Raw genomic sequence first — 19,974 nt, forward strand, 5'->3', positions numbered from 1 at the left:
CTGTATCCTTTTAGGGAGGCTCTTTAGGGAGGCTCCCTCACTCAAGGCGTGAGTTCCCCTGGCTCTCTGCATCATTTTTGTCCCTGTATTTCCATTGGGTTGCATTGCTCTTAAATTTCACTGTGATTCTGCTATCATTAGCACAACCTGATGAGAAAACTATAAGTAGGGGAGGTGTGGCTGGATTTTTGCTTCATGGTTCAGGTCTTCCGATACTGTGAGTGAGCGCATGTTCTTTAGTGCTTTTGCCAATTGTTGCTGGTCCAGAGACACTGCGTCTTTTCAGGATACAAGCAGAAGACGTGCCCTATTGTACAGCATTGCTCTTGAAAGTAAAGGTATGTGGAGAATCCTGCACTTTGTAATGCAATAAGACAGCTAATTGAATTCAGCTCCAGCTCCAGTTGCAGAGAGCTGCATATGTATTCTTCAGGTCACAATGTCTAGGCCTTTTATGCTGGCTCAGCTTTTCATCTTTCTAATCTTATTCCTATACCACATGGTAAAACATCAGGTGACGCACTAAATACTGTAGTGCAGTGGGATACCTAAATTAATGCCAACGGATAGCAAAGCTTTGTTATAGGGTCCGCTTTCAGGCAGTTGGTACGACTTGGAGACAAATATGTACACTCGAGAGTATGTGTCTGTCTTGAATTGCGTAGCATGCACCTTTAAATACTGAAGCAGGTACGCGTTTACCTGATTGGGATAATGCACCTGCTGCAGAAATTGTATTATCTGAGGTTCACAAGCTTGAAAATTGGCGAGGAGGAGTCTGCTGGGCCCAGGAACCATTCTACTGTGCAGCTTACCTCACCCTGCACTCAACATGGTCCAGTTACCATCTCAGTGCTGGTTGATTGGTTAGTCGAGGTCTGCAATCACGTCTTCAGACCTAATTTCAATCATTGTTTGAATGCAGGGACTGACGTGTCCCCAAATGTCTGAAAATTTTAGATGCATTTTACTCTCTCGGGAAGGAAAACTATTTTTTTACTCTGAAAATTGCATGTACTCTCTCATTGTAAAAACAGGAGTGCAATAATCTCCTCTTCAAAATCTTATCTGGAGCACTTGGTGGACAAGTTTCCCTTACCCATCATTACAGATATGTTGAATTGCATCAGTGGGGCGGGCACCTTTTACAATACTGTATTTATCGGCTGCTTATCGGATAATGGTAACAGAAGATTGCAACCGTTTGACCTTCTTTATTGCACCTTTTGGTTTATTCAGATATCACTGGATGCCTTTTTAGTCGAGGGCATATGTAATGCTGTGGGATTTTCAACGACTGGAAGTTGTAACTCCTGGGGGTGCAAAGCAAATGACCACTTGCACGTTCTGAATACTCACAAGGCATAGTAGGTTTGTCCGTCCTTCCCTCATCCCTTCACTGCTCTTGTAAATATTGTCTTTATTTATTTCAATGCCTTGTTCCTCCCCTCGCCCTGTGGGCGCTTTGACACGTGTTACTTACTGTATAAGCACCTAACAAGAAATAAAGTAAGCATATAATGTATTACCAAGTGTTTCGTCTGAATTTGTGAATCTGTGATGTCAATCCAAAATGGCTGCTTCTACAATTTATTAATCAGAATTTGGTCCAACTTATTTCAGAGTGATCCTATTAAATAATTACTAGGGACATTTTTTGCTCGAAATTAAAACCTGAATAAAGACGATCCTCAAAAGAATTGATCTTTTTGTTTAGGAGTTTGTTTGCAGTTTTTCATGATTTCTAACTTTTATTTTCCTTCTATTTTGTTGCAGGTTCTGGTAATTGGCAAGAAAATATGAAATTATTTAAGAGCAGTTGAAGCAAGAAATGTTGTTTGATCTTCCAGTAAAATCAATTTTTTTTTCAAAATTTTGATACCTCCAGATATGAAGTCATTTAAAAGTAGAACTTCCACCTGCCAAAAAAGGAAAATTGTTAACTGACTTTTTTCCTTGTGTAGCTTATGTCAACAAAGAGAGATCTCCCCTGGTTAATACAAAATGTTATGAAAAGCTTTTAAAGTATATTAAGAAGAGCTGAGTGGAACAATAATGAAAGAGAAAGTTCCCCATAAGGAACAATAATGAATACATGAACATAAGCCTATGATTAGGCAACTTAAAACCTGAAGCAATGAAAAAGCATCATGACATTCGGAATGCTACAAGCAATGTGCTCGTAAGGCAAAGGTGGCTTGAAACAAAAGATTGTATGGAGAGCAGTTATGTGAGCCAAAGCTGTCTATCTTCAGCCATGAAGAAGTAGAACAAAACTGCACTAAAGATCAAAAATACTACCTCTGTAAGACGGAAATAAATTCTTTTGCAATAAAAAACAAAAAACCAAATCCATTATTTGATGGCAACTAATTCAGCAGGCATCAGTTTGAAGAGCGCAGTCAAGCTGTCTATCAATGACACATTGAAGATTTGTCTTAGCGATTTTACAGATCCTGAAGACCCTCGCGCAAGGGAAATTGCATACCACAAGCTATGTTAGAACACATGTGTAGTGAATGTCTTATGACACAAGCCTAAACGGAGCGGGAAGATGCAGTCAAATTCACTGTTTTATGACGCAACAAATGCTGAATTTGTATCTTCAATCCAAGATTTTCTCCTTGAAGGCAAAGTAACAATGATGGAGGACATGAATCGCTTTACAGGAAAATTGCAGCTTACAATGCTTTAGAAGGACAGATGAAAACAAAGGAAGTTTCATAGAAGAGCTTGAATTTATTTATTTTTAGTAATTGCAAAAGGATAATTGAACCACAAAGTATCACTGAAAGTAACAGCAGATGTTGCACTCTCATGCAGAAGAAGAATTTGAGGCTATTGAGAAAAATGAGAACCGGTCTTGAAGCAGCTACAATTTTACAGAGAGCTATACTGACTTGTGAAAAATTGAAATTCAATGGAAGTTTTGAAGAAGTGAATTTGGCAGATTTTGAAACAAAGGAAGTTCTTTTTTACAAGCGGCGCTGCCAAGGACAGATGGATATGAAAAGTAATTCATAAAAGTGGGATACCACTGCATTGAACTGGGCTAATAAATTGTCAGATGTTTATATATGAAATACTATCACCACGACAAACTTCCTATGCTAGCACTTTCACCACACAGCATACCCGCGAAATGCCCTTACAAGTGACAATTGGGCTCACAATGCACACAGCTACTCGTAGCAAATTCATTAGATTTCTGCATACCTGGAGCTTCTATAGATAACACCAGAGTCCTTGGGTTTGAGGCACAGCCCCAGAAGTAATAACGCATGGATGAGTGTGGAGGATTTTACTTTCCCCTCAGAGTTGGTCAGAGGCAGATTTGTCTGTTATACTGCTGACCGCATTGTCTTCCTCGATGATACTCCATATCCTAAAGCAACTTTGCACGGTACAGTTATGGTGGTCTATCAGGAAAGAAGTCAGATGTCCTAACCCAATTGAAATATTGTGGCCATCGCTTTGATAACTGCCAAAGACGACTTGGTCCCGGTTTGAGGTTATGTCTTGCAACATTCCCAAAGGGTGTAGATCACAAAATCCTGTAAACGGTTAAATCACAGGTTACACAGAGAGGAATGAGGTTATTTTCGATTCCAACAGGATTGAGGCTCTACTTTTGATGATGGCTGAAGTCTTGCAGTAGTCATTTTTCAAAAATGTTTCGATAAACAGTTGCTGGATACCGTGACCATTCGGAGGATGCCATCCCAACTCCCTTGGGGGGGACCTTTCCCATGGGGCCTGGGTTGTACATCCGCAGTACAATAGTCCCCCTGCGGTGGTGAACAGGGGGACTATCACATGGGAGAGGAATCCCCTTATGGGATTAGGGACAACCCTTCCCAGAGAACGCAGTATAATTCCCCCCTTTAACCCAAACTCCCTCTTTACCGAAGACCAAGCCTTCTTTCCTATCTTCAGATAGGGCCAACCTCTTTGTTGCATAGTCAAGTCAACGTAATACCTCAGACTTGACTAGAATACCAGAGGACACTATTGGCTTTCTCTGTAAAGATTATATAAGTACTGTGAAGATGCTGATCACGCTTGAGAACCAGAGTGATCGCTCTAGTTTTCTGCCATATGTGATTGGTCCAAAACAGCTCAACAGGGAAGTGTGGGAGTTCAAATCCCTGTCAGCTACAATACTGAGGGAAAGCTACCCTCCAAGGAGGAGAGTAGAGAGCAGCTGGCAAGAGGCGAGCAGCTGCAAAAAATGCACTGGCAAGCCCAATAGAGAAGGGGGAGACGCGCACTGAGGTACGCTGCTGGTAGTCGAGGAAGAAGGGATGGTACGCGCAGGTAGGTACCATAATCAACCTCTGGGCACCACCACGCCCCCGAATGGGAGAGCTGCAGTGCAGAGCCGCTCTGAGAAGCACGCCAAAGGATGCAAAGCAAAGTCTCCAAGTGCTGCCGAGCCTCACAGAAGACCAGTTTCTCAGAGACCCGATCCAAGGGAAAAGGTATGTGAGCCTACTGAAAAGGGCTGGAGTTTGGGGAAATGAAGGGAGAAGTGCTGAAAGCATTTGAGGAAGGTTAGAGACACTGAAAGCAGCATGGTAGTCTGGGACTAGCACCCCCACGAGAAACTTAGAACAAGAGGTCTGGGACCCAGAAGAGTGGGGATGCACTTACTTGGCAGGAGCGTAAACAAAGTCGCGGCGTGCCGCATTGTGAGTCTGGGATCTGCGCCTACATGAGGATCCAATAAGAGTGACCCTACAAGGAACAGACTGTTCAGAAGGAAGTACATGTTTTGTCAAGAGAATAAATCAACATTTTGTGACACAACTTTGCGAGTCTCGGACCTGCGCCCATATGAAGACTTCGGAATAAGAGGATCTGAAAATCTAAAAGTAGGAAAGACTGTTCACTATTAAAAAGAAGATAAGCTTGTGATCAGAACCTGTTAAAAGCCAGGGGAAAGGAGCCAAACCATGGTCACTGGGATACTGTTTAAGACATTTGTTTTCCTTTGAACACTTGAAGTTTTGGAGCCCTTGCACGTTAGTCGTTAGTTTAATAGTGTTTGAGTCAGAAGTAGGGTTTTACGACACACCAGTGGAGGACAATTTCATTTGGACATTCTGACAGTTTTCCTTTGTTTCTTTGAGGCAGGGAAACCCCTCTTAGTTTTAGAGAGAGAAACGTTTATAACTAAAACAAAGCAACACCTGTGTCCGAGCTTTACGCTTGCACCCTCTCTCAATACACATTGTAATCTCACTAAAGAAACCGAGGCTGATGGTACAGTCAGAACCACTCACTACAGTTCCGACTTGTTCCGCTTACAGTTCTATTGTGAGTGGTCCTCCAACTAAAGAAGCTAGTCCGTCTACTCCCACTCATAGATGCCAGCTCAACAAGCACACAAACACAGTTCACATTCTTGAAGTTGGAGAAACTAATCTGTTGTCACCTCAGAATCAAAAACCTTTATAACATAGCATCTTGGCCTTTACAAGCCGGTTTTAAAATTGGCTATGGCTAAAAAGACTTGTCGAGGAACTGGATGCTTGGACCAGGTGAGCTCGTTATAATTATGGTTCTTTCTTAGATGGTACACGCATTGAGGCCACCTTAACTGTACTTTATGATGCAAATGTCTCAAGTTTCTATCCGGTAGTGCATAAGGAGAGTTGTTGAAGCACATATCACTGAGGCTTGCACTTACCAAATGCATCAATAATTAATTCTACAAGGAACACGTTAAAGTCAAGGAAATGATTTAACCTGAGCTTATAAAGTTATCTAAGTTTATAAGTAGACGATTCCCAAGAAACAAAATCAGTCCATAATTACATTGTGATGGTTCAGACAATTTTGAATGCAATGGCAAAAATGGAAATATTGAAATTAAAGAATCTCAGGAAAAAACACTTCATATGGTGGACACAACGCTTTTTATTTATCGGATCTGTCCGAACTGCAAACTGAGATTAACACTTTCATCACTTGAAGAGTTTAAGTACTTTTTCATCCTCCATTTGATAAACTACACAAGTATGATAGCATGGTGCTTGAAAGCAATCACCCGGACTTGTGGAGTGAGTTTCAGAAAGGCAATTGGGTAGTAAGCAAGACAACAGTTGGGTACAGATTAAGCTCTGGAACATCAAAACAGCGCATTGACAGAACTTGGTGTGGTTAATATTACTCAAAAGAAACTGGCTCTAGCATGATTCCTTTTAGCCTCTCCTGAACTGTCAGGACTGTCTACAAAAGCAAAAGATTACAAACTGCCAAAACATCACCAAACAGCATCCAAAGCAACATGCCAAAAGGAAGATGCTCAACAGATCTACAACTCGATCATGAAATTGACTGTGAATTATGATGGAAAAGAACTTCTCGACAAAGGCAGTTTTTGATTTAAAAATTCAGAATGACATATTAAGAATGACAGAAAAAAGTTGCTAAATGTACAACGGCTTTAAAGAAGACATGATTGAATCGGACAGTTGCAGCCTGTGGGCACCAATGAAGAACAAAAACTTGCCGCTGTGTAAACGTGCACGCAAAGTTAAGACAAAAGTCTCCGACACCATAGTGCAGTTGATGGCAGATCCTTCTTTAACACGTTTGCTGATTGCTTCACAAATTTGAACTGATGTTGATCTACAGGAATGCTCGAGTAATTACAAATTCTCTGCCGTACCTCATTCAATGTTCAACTTGGATGGTACAATGATTTTAGCTGCAAAAAAAGCAAGCTGATGAAGATACTGGAAGAGGAACCAACATGCAGGTCTTTAACATGACAGGTCTCCATTTGTTATTGAGGACTGTGAGGGGTTGGAAATGGAAACCGGACACAGTCGTCCTTTCTTTGGTTAAAGACATTTATTAAATAAAAATGGGTCGGGGAAAATGCCCCTTTGGCCCTATTCTAAAGAGGAACTTCCTATCTAGCAACCAAAAACTAAGGAGCTATCTGTGTCAGGATGTCAGTAACTGAAAAGCCGTACTTGTGTCCAAAACATCCTATCATGACTCGCACTATAAACCAAACCACAAAGGGGTGTAATGAAATGTCTTTAACTTGATGTTGGCAAAAGTGTTCAAAACCAAAACTATAAGAAAGACTCCCAAAGAAAATGTTCTCCGAGGTAAAGACCCTTGGATCCAGAGGGTAGTCTCCTTGCCCTGGATTTAATTGGATGGCAAAAATGTCTCTAGCTAACTGGACTCAAAAGTTTTTGTTTAAGCAATGGGTTCTGTAACAGTCTTTTTGTAGAATTTCTTGTAACTTTGCAGATCGCCTGGTGTACTTTCCCGCTAGGAACCTTTATATAATTTCAGCTGCCTGATGTGCTCATGAGGTGAGGCTTTTCCTTTTGTCTCCCTCACCTCCTCCCCCCCCACCCCCCTCCACCCCTCTCTACTTCACAGTTCTTCGGCTATATCGCAATGCCATATACCGTCAGGTGCTTGGTGTTTCTTGTCTATGGTAATGTTTGCTCAAACCTTTGCCCCCCATCCACTGGCATCTCGTGCATCTGTACTTATATGGGGTTTGCCTTTGTACTTTGCCTTGACTGCTTTCAAACAAATGTCAGGTATTTTCTGCATCAGCAATTTCGTACCATTCAAACATTTGTTGGTGTGCTTGTCTGAGTGCCGCAGGGTCCCCAATTGGGCACATTCACTGGTTCCTTCCATTGTCTCCGGTACTGCTTGCGCCTCTGCGTTGTGGTTCCTACACTGCTTTCAACTTTGTTTGGCCCATACTGGAAAACGCTGTCTCTTCAAGCGGCTCAACATTGAGGAGCTCCTGCGCGGCTCCCAGCGTCTTCACAGCCCTTCTTGCTCTCACGTGGCCTTTCAACTTCTGTCCCGGCGGCCTTCTCAGTTCCAATACACTTGTCTGTGTGCCTCTGCATGGGGTTCAAAATCTTCTCTGGCACTGCTCCATCCAATGGTGCGGTTGCCTTCTTTATATGTTCTGTGCACTGAAGATTTGGAAAAACTAGCCTGCATGTTGTACTTGAAGCTACTGTCACTTTTCACAAACTCCCTAATCCTCGACTCAGTGCCTGGGTGATGTCATGGATGTCATTGGACATTTAACTCTTAGATTTTTATTCTCAGATTTCACATAAAGGCACATCGGAAACAAAAGGTGTTTTGCAAACTGTGGGTTTGTGTCAAAGGAGGGGGGGAGGGGCCTGACCAGAGTAGTGTAGAGAAAAGATTTCTTTTCTTCCTCTAGAAAGGGGAACTGTTAGCTGACAATGGATTAAGGTCTTGGGTGTCGGAGGGTCTTCCTCATGGTTGAAAGGGGTGGGATACTATGTCTCATCCATTGAAGTCATGACATCTCCCTGGTAGTAGTCTCCTCCCATGTGATCCTCCCCCTGGGTCAGGATCATGTAGCGGCTGCCGTCCCCTGGCCACATGGGGAAGGTCTCTGCCGGGAGAAACAGATCTATACAGGAGCAGACCTATTCAGAAGCTATCTGACGCAATGGCTGAATTGCAAGCACTGCAAAAACCCCTGTGAAGACATGCCATGACCTTGAATTGAGTTCAACAAGAAAATGGAACTTCATCTTCTCAAGTATGCTTAAACGCATTTAGTATTTGATTCCTACCTACAAAATTCACTCCACGTGAATGAAAAGAGAAGGAAAAGCAACACCTGGTGAGTACAATTCTACACATTTTGAATTTTTATTTTGTATTGGAACCCTCATACTGCATTGTGACACTAAAGCTGAATTAAGTTTGCCTCATGCAGAGAGGATGAAAAGAAGCCTGCAAGCCAGTTTTAGAGAAATGAATCCAAGTCATCATATGGAAATTATGTTGGTAGACATTGAAAGCGCACATGAGAAGGCAAACGCAAAAAGAATTCTTCACTCCCTTTATGTATCGTGTTGTCATGCTACTACCCTCAATTTTCTCACCAATGTTTTTGTCCTTTCACTGTGGTGGTCACTGTTTTCCCCATCTACAGCATGTTTGTCACTGGAGTTGGAACTAATGGAAGATTTATAGATCTCAAAAGTGATTGCTCCTGCTTGCGGCCTTCATTTCTGGATAGTTTTCAAGACTTCAGAAAAAGAAATCCTTGAAGCGTTGGGAAGACTTGGACGTCTAGAACAATTTAAGAAGGAAGATGAACGATTGATGGAGCGACTAACCGCCAGGAACAAATATTTCAGACATTGGTCAACTGCGTTAGTGGATGTTCACAAAAGAGATTACAAATGAACATTTGCCACCAAAAAGATCCTCTCTAATACCATACATCTTAAGGACTCATTACCAGTGGAGTGGCAACGTGTTGATCAACACCTGAATTTCCCAGAGCCATCACAATTGAGGTGGGAGAAGGCAGATGATATTCTCCTATGTGTACGCTTCCATGAGCACCATAATCGGTCATAAAGCTAGTATTGATATGTTTTATTTCTATTGCGCTCGTGTTTCAGAGCGCAACAAGTCCAGGGAGGGGAACAGGGGAGAACAAAACAATGATCTTACTAGGCCCTAGAATGGCCTCTGAAGGAGTAGCAGCTTAAGGCAGCAGCTCCTGACCTCCACCCTAGCAACCATCTGAAACCTGGCTGAAAATGTCTAGCAAGAAGAGAATTGAGCCAGTGGACAACCCTCTTTCTAAGAGACCTAAAAAGGTTGATGAGGATCCTGAAGAAAACACCCCAAGCAGGGCTGACCTCTTTAAGCCTCTGAAGCAGGTGGCCTGTGATATGAGCGAGATAAAGGCAACTTTAAATGACTTATGAGGAGAACCCAGCGGTTTGAAGACTTGCATGGTGGACGTTGAGGCCAGAACATCTAGTTTGGAAAGAGAAGCCTCTGGCAGCTACAGAGCATATCAGGAGTTGCAAGAAGGGATGTCTAGGCTCCAACTGGCAAACATGAACTTGGAAATTCAGTCTAGGAGCAACAATTTACAGGTGACTGGAACCCATGAGAAGCCGGAGTCCAACCTGTTCACCTTGGTTATTGATATTTTTGAGAAATGTTTGCCCGGATGTAATGTGGAATTGAAGGACTTGGATATGGCATTCAGAGCTGGGAAACAAGAAGCCAGGAAAACAAGGCAAATTGTCAAGCTTGTGAAGACCTCCATGAAGGAAGATATTCTACTTAATGCAAGGCAAACAGAAGCTTTATTTTGGGAAGGAAACTTGTTTCATATATACCCTCACTTTGCAAAGGAAGAGGCCATTAAAAGCATTTTGGGAAGCGAAACGCATGGCCAAAGAGCGTGGACTTAAGACTTCCCTACTGAAGTCAGCTTTTTTTAACCTTTTTTTTTTTTTTTTTTTTCCTGATGGGATAAAAACTTACTGATGCCCCGGAACAAGCTTGCTCCTGGCTCAAAAACTATCCTTGCAAGAACACAGATAAAGAGGCTTTAATAACGGCTCTTACTTTCATTTCCCTTATTTGGTCTTAATGTTTAATGGCTTTTGCTATGTTAAATGTATCTGTCTTTTTAAAAACATTTTTTTTTTTTTTGCTGTTGTAGACCATTTTTGCATGATTTGGCTTTTAATATTTACAAGTTGCGGTTTAACGGCATCAGTGCGTGGTGTTTACTTTCATTTTTCTCGTATGTCATGTCGTAGGGATTGTATGGTCTGAATTGGAGTAAAGGACCCAGTGATGTGTGCTATTACCGCGAGGTCATTGTCTTGATACGAAGTCACATAGCAGCTCTCTTCCGGGTTTCGTACGATACGGACTCGTAACAAGCCGTAGGGGTTGCTTGGAGCGGAGCTGGCGTTGAGGATAGTGGTTGTTTGCCTTGGGGGGGAGGGGGCTTTCCTTGGGGGAGCCTATGATCGGATCATGACATGACTGTTTGGTTTTGCTGCCTTGATGCATATGTGGGCGCTGCTAAGTGAGCGCAAGGCTGGATGTCCGTGCCACAAAGACTGGTGTGAGGCGAGTGAATGAGGACTGTACGGATTAATGATTATGGGGACTTTGTTATAGTCTGTGTGTGAGAGCGGGTGAGTGTATATGAAGGGGGACCTAATATGAGGTTGCTGATGGTGTGACCCATGAGGACATAGTAGGTGGAATTTATGGCCTACTAATAGGAGTTATCATATATTTGGCATGAGATTTTAAGGCCACAGAGTTCAAATTGGTGGTGCTAAGCTGGGGGTGGGGGAGTGCATTCAGTGAATGGATAAAATCATGAGGTGGTATAAATGGGGGTACTCCACATTTGATCAGCATTGTTGGGCACTATCTAGATATTGGAAATATACAGTGATGAATTAGACTATTACAATTGCAGCAATACACTGCTTACATGGTGAAAGCTATTGATTGATATTTTTATATTTTTCTTTTAATTCATACTTTATATGAAGTCAGAGGCACAATGGCATGGAGGTCAGTCGGTACTTATTGACCTGAAGTTCTTATGTACATGTGCCTTTTTATGTAGGTGGCCGGCGTTCAACCAATAAGCTGCAAGGAATCCTGTGTACCATACTTGATGATCGTCTGCAATTTTTTTTGTTGTAGCTTGTAAATGGTTTGATAGTGGAATTTTGCGATACTGTGGTTCACTCTTAAGCTTGAAACGAAATGTGTCTATATGCGCATGATTACAGTGGCAGGTATGAGCTTCTGAATTCATGCCACTTCCATATTGAGTGTGTAGGGCTGTTTTAGGCAATCGTTGCTCTACTCTTATTGAGTATGGGCTACTACGCTATTAATAGTGCTGAATAGTAAATGTTATCCATTATTGGTTTTGTCAGCACTCAGAGTGGAATAGATAGGGCAGGAGCATTTAGTTCAATTAATATTTTTAGGCATGTGTACATGATTGAAAATGGATGGTTATTAATTTGAATCTAGACACAAGATTCACGGTCATTGCTTTGAAAGGGGCATGTTGAAGGTGTGAATTAGTGATCTTTGCGACTAGGAGAAATGCTTGCTTGTTTAGGACTTTTGACTCATATGGGTGATTTGTTGCTTATGGATAATGCAACGCAATGCAATGTCTATATTTGTGGCGACCACTAAACATATCTATAGGGTGGGGACAGGAGGGCGGGGGTTGGTGTTTTTCATTTTAGAGTTTACTAGTAATATTGTAGTGACTTACTACCTTTAAGGTTAAGCCTGTGCAGTGAGCAATCTATTTGTAACCAATATCAGTGTTACCTGTTTGCCTTATGCCCTGTGTGTTTTTTTCTTTTCTTCTTTCGGTTCTTTTCTCCTTTCCTACTATAATCTCACATTTTTCAGTGAACCAAAATAAGATCTGTGACGTGAATGCTAGAACTGTAAATCATCTTAATCTCGTGGAATGTTAATGGACTTAATGTTGTGAAGCGGACCAAAATATTGTTTGCGATCAAATTCATGTGACATTGCCTTCCTCCAAGAGACGCACCTGGATAATCTTGAGGCTGAAAAACTAAAATGGGGCTGGATTGGTGAAACATTCTTCTCAACCTACTCGTCTAGCAAAAGAGGTGTTTAGATACTTGTTAAGAAAAATCGGCCATTATCAATCATCTCAAGTAAAGCAGATAAAGGAAGGATTGTTTGTGTTTTAATGAAAATGCAAGATGTGAAGATCCTCTTGTGCAATGTGTACTCACCAAATCGGGATGACCCAGCTCATGAAAGAAAAGAGGAACAGATGCTTCAAAGCTTCAACGTTAATTCAACTTTGGTAGCTGGTGATTTCAATCAGGTAATGGATCCGGCCTTAGATTGTTCAAATGGGGGACTGCTCTAGAACTCTGAAGAAGAGCAAGAGATCTTTGGAGAGTCTAATAAGGGAACTCAACCTGGCAGACATATGGGGACTGGAACACCCGTCTGATAGAGATTTTTGCTTTTATTCAGTGTCATGGTGCATACTCGTTGACTTTTTCTTGACCTCTGGTCAGGTGACTTCAAGTTGCTATGATTCAAGCATCGGTCTCATTGCCCTGTCGGATCACGCACCTGTATCTTTATCAAATTGGAGACGAGGTGGTGGGGGAAATTGAAAAGTTTATTCAGATCAATAAGACTAATGTTAAAATTTCAACAGTCTGGGAAGCGATGAAATGCTTTGTCCGAGGAGTACTGATATCAAAAACTGGCAAAGCGAAAACTGAGAGCTAAAGAAATCTAAAGACTGGAAACTGAAGCGAAGCGTCTAGATAACCAATTTGCAGCAAGCAAAGATGAAAGGACTAGGACTGAGCAGAGGAAAACAAAATATGAATTGAACAAGCTAATATCCAGCCAAGTCGACTATGCTCTATTCAGACAAATGATCCATTTTGAAAACTGTGAGAAAGCAGGGAAGTTGTTGGCACGAAAGGTGGCCGAAAGTGATCTCTTCATTACTGCAGTAAGGGGTATGAATAATGCTTTGGAAACCCAGCAAAAGGGATAAACCAATTTATTTTGTGACTTTTATGACAAACTCTATGAAACTGAGCTAAAATGTTAGAAGGTAGAGATGGAAAACTTTCTTGATTTCCCATAACTTATCTCGACTGTCAGTAGATCAGGGGGCAAGCCTTGAAGGGAAATTGAGGATATACGCCAGGCGATCTCAAAACTGTCCGTAGGTAAGTCGCCTGGTATGGACGGACTACCAAATTGCACCTTTTATGTGAAGTCTAACGACGCTTTTGAGTCCGGCTCGTTACCATATACAATGCGGCATGCATTGATCACGGTCCTGAAAAAGAAAGGCAGATCAGCAACTAGATGTGAAAATTACAGACTGATTAGCCTGACCAATAGCGACCGTAAAATATTGGCAAAAATCTTGGCTGTCCGATTGGAAACAGTCATAGCATAGCGTCTTTGGTTCATGAAAATCAGGTCGGCTTTGTCACTGGTAGGGCTGTGGCAGATATGAGATGCCTGTTAGCGATTGAGAAAGGACACCAACAACCAGTCGCCAATGCAGTGATCTCGCTAGATGCTGAAAAGGCGTTTGGCCGTGTGGAGTGGACCGCCTTGTTCTTGTGCTTAGAAAGAATATTTGGACAGGACTTTCAGCGTTGGGGTAAGCTTTTATACAATAAACCCCTCTGCAAGTGTGCTTACGAACAGCCTCATTTCTGATGCGTTTGAACTTCATAGGGGCACCAGACAGGGCTACCCGCTGTCAGCTTTTATTCATTTTGTCTATGGGGCCACTGGCAATAAGTCTACGTGCTGATGTGGACCTTCAACCAGTTATTGTTAGTGATGGCAATAACTTGGTTTGGCTATACGCGGATGATCTATTGGTTGACCTTCAGGATCCTGCAAATTGCATACCTCACATGATGCGAGACATTCAGCAATTTTCGGCAACAGGAGGGGTGGAGACTGCAGCAGGGTTGTCCAACTCCTCGCAGATTTTAAAGAGTTTGGCCGAGTTGTTAGATGCTGCAGACGCACAAGCTTGAATGTGGACTGTGGTACTGTGTGAATACGGCAAAGGACGGGGTCCTGTGCACTGCAAATGCCGACCTCAGTTGCTAAGGTGCACAGAACTGTGTAAGTGTGGTAGTGACGAAGAACTTGTGATAACTATTTTGTAGATGATAAAAATGAACTCTGACTCGGAAGATGGCCCGTAAAAACGTAATTTGCCTTTAAAGGTAAATATTGTAGTTCTAATAAATTTCACCGAGAAAGTTGTAAATTATAACTTTCTAATTTAGTGAGCATACAGTCTAAGGTTTGTGATGAAGTCGCAATCATTTACAAGGCTGTTTCTCAAATGGTATAAGATATCAGAAAATTCCTTCTATGAACTTTTATATTCCTTTGATAATGTTTAACAAAAAACCGACTTCGCAAATGTTTCATAAAAGAACCACCCTAAAAGCAGTTGCAGCTCAAAAACTAAATTCATATCTGTAATGGTGGCCATCTTGGATTAATGACATTACATGCCCCCGCCACAAATTCAGACAAAGCACATGGTAGTATGATTGTATGCTTCTTTATCAATGCATACCTAGTAGGCAAACCTTCCCTCCATTCAAAATCCTACAGACCGTTCTTGTAATAGATGCCCCTCAACTATTTGGATTGGTATCAGCGGCTTCAGTGTTAGAAAGAACAATCAGATATATTATGGGTAATTGCAGGTACAAAGTATAGCAAGATGATGTTTTAGTTTAAGGCAAGGGAGAAGCCGAGCATAAATGATGCAAGGCAACATCTAGTGTTAAATAAGTTGGAGGAAAAGGAATTAACAATTGAGCCCATGTAGTGTAGGTATAAAGCACACAAGTTTGAGTATTTACGACATTACATATGTAAGGAAGGATGTAAACCCAAAAAATGCTCTCAAAGCCATCAGGGAGTCTCCCACACCGTCAACTATGGATGAGTACAGGTCATTTTTATGATTGGCTGAATATTACAATGAGTTTGAAGAATTTTTCAGAGATAACACTGCCTCTACGTTCATTACTAAAGAAAAGGATGTTCCGTTTGTATGGAGCAAGAAATGGGAAGAAGCGGTGGGAGTAATGAAAGCAAAGAAATGTAATGCAACTAAACTGTAAGGCTTCAGAATTGGTGAACCAACAATAACTAGATACTAGCATGAGGACTAGGCACGGTATTGTCACAGAAGATAAACTGGAAGGAAAGGGTGGTGAACCATGCTTCACAAGCAATCCAACACTGCGGCTAAATGCTCTGTGACAAAAAGAGAACTGTTATCCTGATTTTAGTGAATGCAATACTTAAGGCGTTGTCAGGTTGAACCCTCATAGTACAAACAGATCCTAAACCTATTGTGCAAGTTATATCAGTAAAAGGCATGTATAAGGCTATACCACGTTAAGCTCGGTTAAGTTTGATGGCTCCGGAGTAAGAATGTAGTATTGAATGCGTCTGATGTTCAGAGCGAAGTAGTGGATTACTTGTCAAGGCTTGTCTCTCTAGAAGGTGAAACAAACCAATAGTAGGGTGAAGAGGAGGTGCTAGTTAGTGTTTTGTTAAGGGAAGGAGTGATTGGTAAGCAAGAATGGGAAGAGTAGTTGGCGAAGTACTAACAAAGGTAATGGGTCAGACTAAAGATGGGTGGCTTTAAAAAAAAAAACATGCCTAGGGATTCAGAAAGTGCTGTATTGGGAGGTCAAGGAAGAGTTGATAGTGGGATAGTGGAGTGTTAATACAAAAAACATTACCTCATTCCACCTGTGGAGGGGGGGGGGTGGGGAGAACGCTGGCCCAAATTGCACACGAAGGAAACCTGTCTGTTACTTGCACCAAAAGGAAGCTCTGGGAAAGATTTTGGTGGCTTGGAATTGCTGTTTTTTATTTTAATAAATTATTTTGCTATGGAGAGGCATGTGAGAATTTTGGCCGTGCTACGAAGGCATTAGGTTAAAAAGCAAGACGTTTGAGTTCTATCAGCTCATGTTGAACTATCACCCGATCTCCATAACTACTTTTCTGGGCAAACTCCTGAAAAAGCTGGCCATCTCTCAGCTTAATCTTCACAATGAATCTGTTGGTTGTCTCCATGACCATCAGTCTGGCTTCAGAGCAGCCAGAAGCAGGGAAACTGCTCTCCTGAACATCCGTGAAGCCCTGCTTTCTAACCTGATTCTAATCTCTCATCTTACTCAGCCTCTCTTCTGCCTTTGACATGGTCAACCATGCCATCCTCTTCGTGATGACCTGGGTATCACCGACCATGCCTTGGCCTGGCTGACCTCGTTCCTCTCTGATCGACCCTCACAGGTCCAACTTGTGTCCTTCTTTTCCTAAATCTCACGCTCTACCTGTAGTGTTCCCCAGGAGTCTAACCTCTCTCCCTGGCTGTTCAACCAATACCTGGCACCTTTCATCCACTGCATTGCCGCTCTCTGCTCCAACTTTCAGTGCTATGCTGATATGCTTGTTTTCAGGCTGTCTGCTATCCAGGAGTGGTGTACCGCCAACAATCTCTGCCTTCATGCCAGTAAGACAGAGATTCACCTCATCGGCACACCTGCACCCTCCTTTCTTGTCACTCTTTTTGCTCCCACCTGTGAGGCTAAGAACCTCTGAGTCATCTTCGACTCCACACTCCTTTTCTCCTAACATCTCTGACTTCAAGTCAAACTACTAACTGCACCTCCTCGGAGGTATTTTTTCTTTACTCTCCTTCCCCCAGAAGCTCACTTTCTCTAGTGCTCTGGTTCTCTATGCTGCACTACTGCAACAGCCTCTTTCTAAACCTGCCTGATTCTACTCTCCGCCCTCTGCTACTCATCCAGAACAGGACTGCAAGACTTGTCCTTGGCCTCAAGCCCAGGTATCGTATCTCTTCAGCACTGAAATCTCTGCATTGGCTCCCAGTGGCTGGGATTAAGTTCAAGACCCTCTGCATTGTCCACAAGGCCTTCTGGCGCCTGGGTCCTCAATACCTCCAACTTTTTTTTTTTTTAAAATACCTTCCTACTCAAGCTCTTTGCTCCTCCACCTCCCTCCGGGTCAGTCTCTTCCCCAAGCAACAAGTTGGTGGTCGATCTTTTTTTGGGGCCTCCCTCTGGAACAGCCTCTCTGAAACTCGGAGAACCATCTGCGGTTCCGGAAGCACCTCAAGACCTTCCTCTTTGCTTCTGCCATCTCTTCCTCTCCCCTGCTGATTTCCTGTATGATACTGCACTGGTCACCTGGCTACCCTCTGATTTTAGGCCCAGGTTCACACCCGCACTGCCTCCCTGCAACCTTTGCACGTGGGTCTGTATCTGTGCCCCTAACTGCACTTTTGGACACCTGCTGTCTGCACTGCTTGTTGTTGTTTTGATCCCATGTACAGCACTGCCCCCTTCCGTTCTCCCTGGCACTTTTCTCCTTCCTCCCTATCCTGCATTTGCACGATCCATTGTCACTTGGCCTAGTAAGATCATTGTCTCTGTCCTGCCTCTGTTTCCCCCTTCCTTGCCTCATTGTGCCTTGAAACACTTGTGTATAGGCACGTTACAAATGCCATATCATAGATCAAGAACGTTTATTTTAGTCCTGGTAGATCATTTTTCAAAGGCCTGAAATCAAAATGGTGTCAAGTGTAACATGTGAAGTGGTCCAAACATTTTTGTAACCACTATTTAAAGAGTGCCTTACCCTGAAGATGTAATTGGTGATAATGGTCCCCAATTTAGGATTGAGGTGATCATGATATATGCTCCAAGTAATGTACTAGAAATTAACATCCAATTATATCATGGCTAGTGGTTAGAATGCTTTCCAGACTGCCACTGGAAAATAAAGTAGATGGTATTCATTCCATCACATATAAGATGCAGCCTGAAATTGACTCTGTGCTGCCTTTTGATTTAGTAGAGACGATTGTAAGAAGGACTCACGATCATAGGCCGGACACAGTAAAGTGATTAAGCACAAAGTGCTCCATTCTAACCCAACACCATCTGCTGACATTGTAGGTTGTACAGAAAATACTTCTTTGGGTCCTCTGCTTAATCGCATAACGAATACAGGCTAAAGGTATCCCTACTAAACACTCTATCTGTAGTCCAATGCGCCACGAGATGGCGGACCTATTAATTGCACAGGATCTTGACATTGTTTGCTTAACAGACACCTGGCTATCTATTGCTACCTACCATGCTGCCCAGCTGGCGACTCCACCTGGGTATAAAATACAAACTGACCATGAGGAGGGAAAATGGGAGAGGTAGTATTAAGATTTAAATGCCCATACTCTCTCCCTGTTCTGGTCAGTTGTAAATATTCTTTGATCAAATTGCAAATTGATTATAACACCTGTTAGTATATTAATTTTATACCAACCACCCGCCAATTCTCTAATTGGTGATGTCGCCAAATCTACTACCCCGGCTATCATAATGGGAGATTGTAATCTCTGGCAACATAACCCCCCTGACCTTAATGCAGTGTCACCTCTTACTGCCCTTCAGGCCATTGTCTTTAATCAACTTGTCAACGAGCCCACACATAGAGGACGACGCACTCTGGTCTGGGTACTCACTCATAATCTCCAGAATAGTATGCCATAATCACTCCTAGTCATTGGACAGATGACTACCTCATATCTATTGACCCCTTACATCCAGCCACGTATATAAAGGTTAATGTGTATCCCACACTAATAATTAGAGCAAGAAACCTCAGGGGGGCCATTCCTGGGGCTTTTGTTGTACTTGTCCTACCACTAATTTTGCCAACTAAAGAGACATCTCTTTATTGTGAAATCTTGTATATTACCACCTCGTTTATCTATTAAACATGCCTCTGTTAAAATTTGAACTGAAGTTTCTGGTAAAACTTGGTGTTCTACAGAAGTTATAAAATATTGAAAAACCAAGAGGTAGACATAGAGGCAATGGAGAAAAAATCTGTGCCCTTGTTTGGGATCTTCAAAGCGCTGGAGGGTAAAATGGTACAGCGCACTGCCAAACACAAAAGCAATACTTGGTGCTCCAAGATGGATTGTTCACAAAAAAAAATCCCATCAAGACACGATCAACATCCGCCATCAAGACCTAGCAGATTGTGGTGTTCTCCTCCCTACTGCTGTCACGTACTCCTAATTATGGCATAACTCCAGTGTTTCACCTCAGCCCACTTGCTGATATTGATTGATATATTATTTCTATTGTGCTCGTACAGTGGAGATAAACTTACTGATATTTTTAATGGACTAAAGCCTACCATCTGTGCAGGAGATGCCTGTCTGGCCCTTATTATTAAGGACTCAATTTGTCTGGGGCCCAGCCCCACAAATGAGGGGTGTATCGGACACTTTTACTCAATTAAAAATAGGCAAATACTGCCAACAAAAAATGGGAAACCGCATAGTACCATGTGGCCCTGTTTTCACTCGAACTTCATGGATATGTTTGGTCCAGTAGTGCATGTGCTACCACAGGAAAACTATTAACTGCCTGATTGAAATAAGTAAACTTATATATTTTCATGTGCATGAATTATTACAAAAACAATTCCGTTTCCCAGTTG

At 42.3% G+C, this 19,974-nt stretch overlaps 1 protein-coding gene across 7 annotated transcripts in view; it reads left to right on the forward strand.

Annotated features, from left to right (window-relative positions):
- The window catches only part of BCLAF3 (BCLAF1 and THRAP3 family member 3), an 856,420-nt gene that overhangs the window by 35,886 nt on the left and 800,560 nt on the right, over positions 1–19,974 (forward strand). Inside the window, exon 2 of one of the 7 annotated variants that reach the window (XM_069637097.1) lies at positions 1,777–3,013. The exons of 3 other annotated variants lie outside the window; for them this stretch is intronic. The gene's annotated coding sequence lies outside the window, so the exon portion shown is untranslated. Of the gene's footprint in view, positions 1–1,776; positions 3,014–3,035; positions 7,128–7,156; positions 7,341–7,399; positions 8,663–19,974 lie in introns of those variants that run through there. 3 more of the 7 variants (XM_069637098.1, XM_069637102.1, XM_069637099.1) reach the window with 3 other exon arrangements.

This window comes from Ambystoma mexicanum, chromosome 7p, assembly GCF_040938575.1.
Source record: "Ambystoma mexicanum isolate Mex_15411 chromosome 7p, UKY_AmexF1_1, whole genome shotgun sequence".
In the NCBI taxonomy this organism is placed as follows: domain Eukaryota; kingdom Metazoa; phylum Chordata; class Amphibia; order Caudata; family Ambystomatidae; genus Ambystoma; species Ambystoma mexicanum.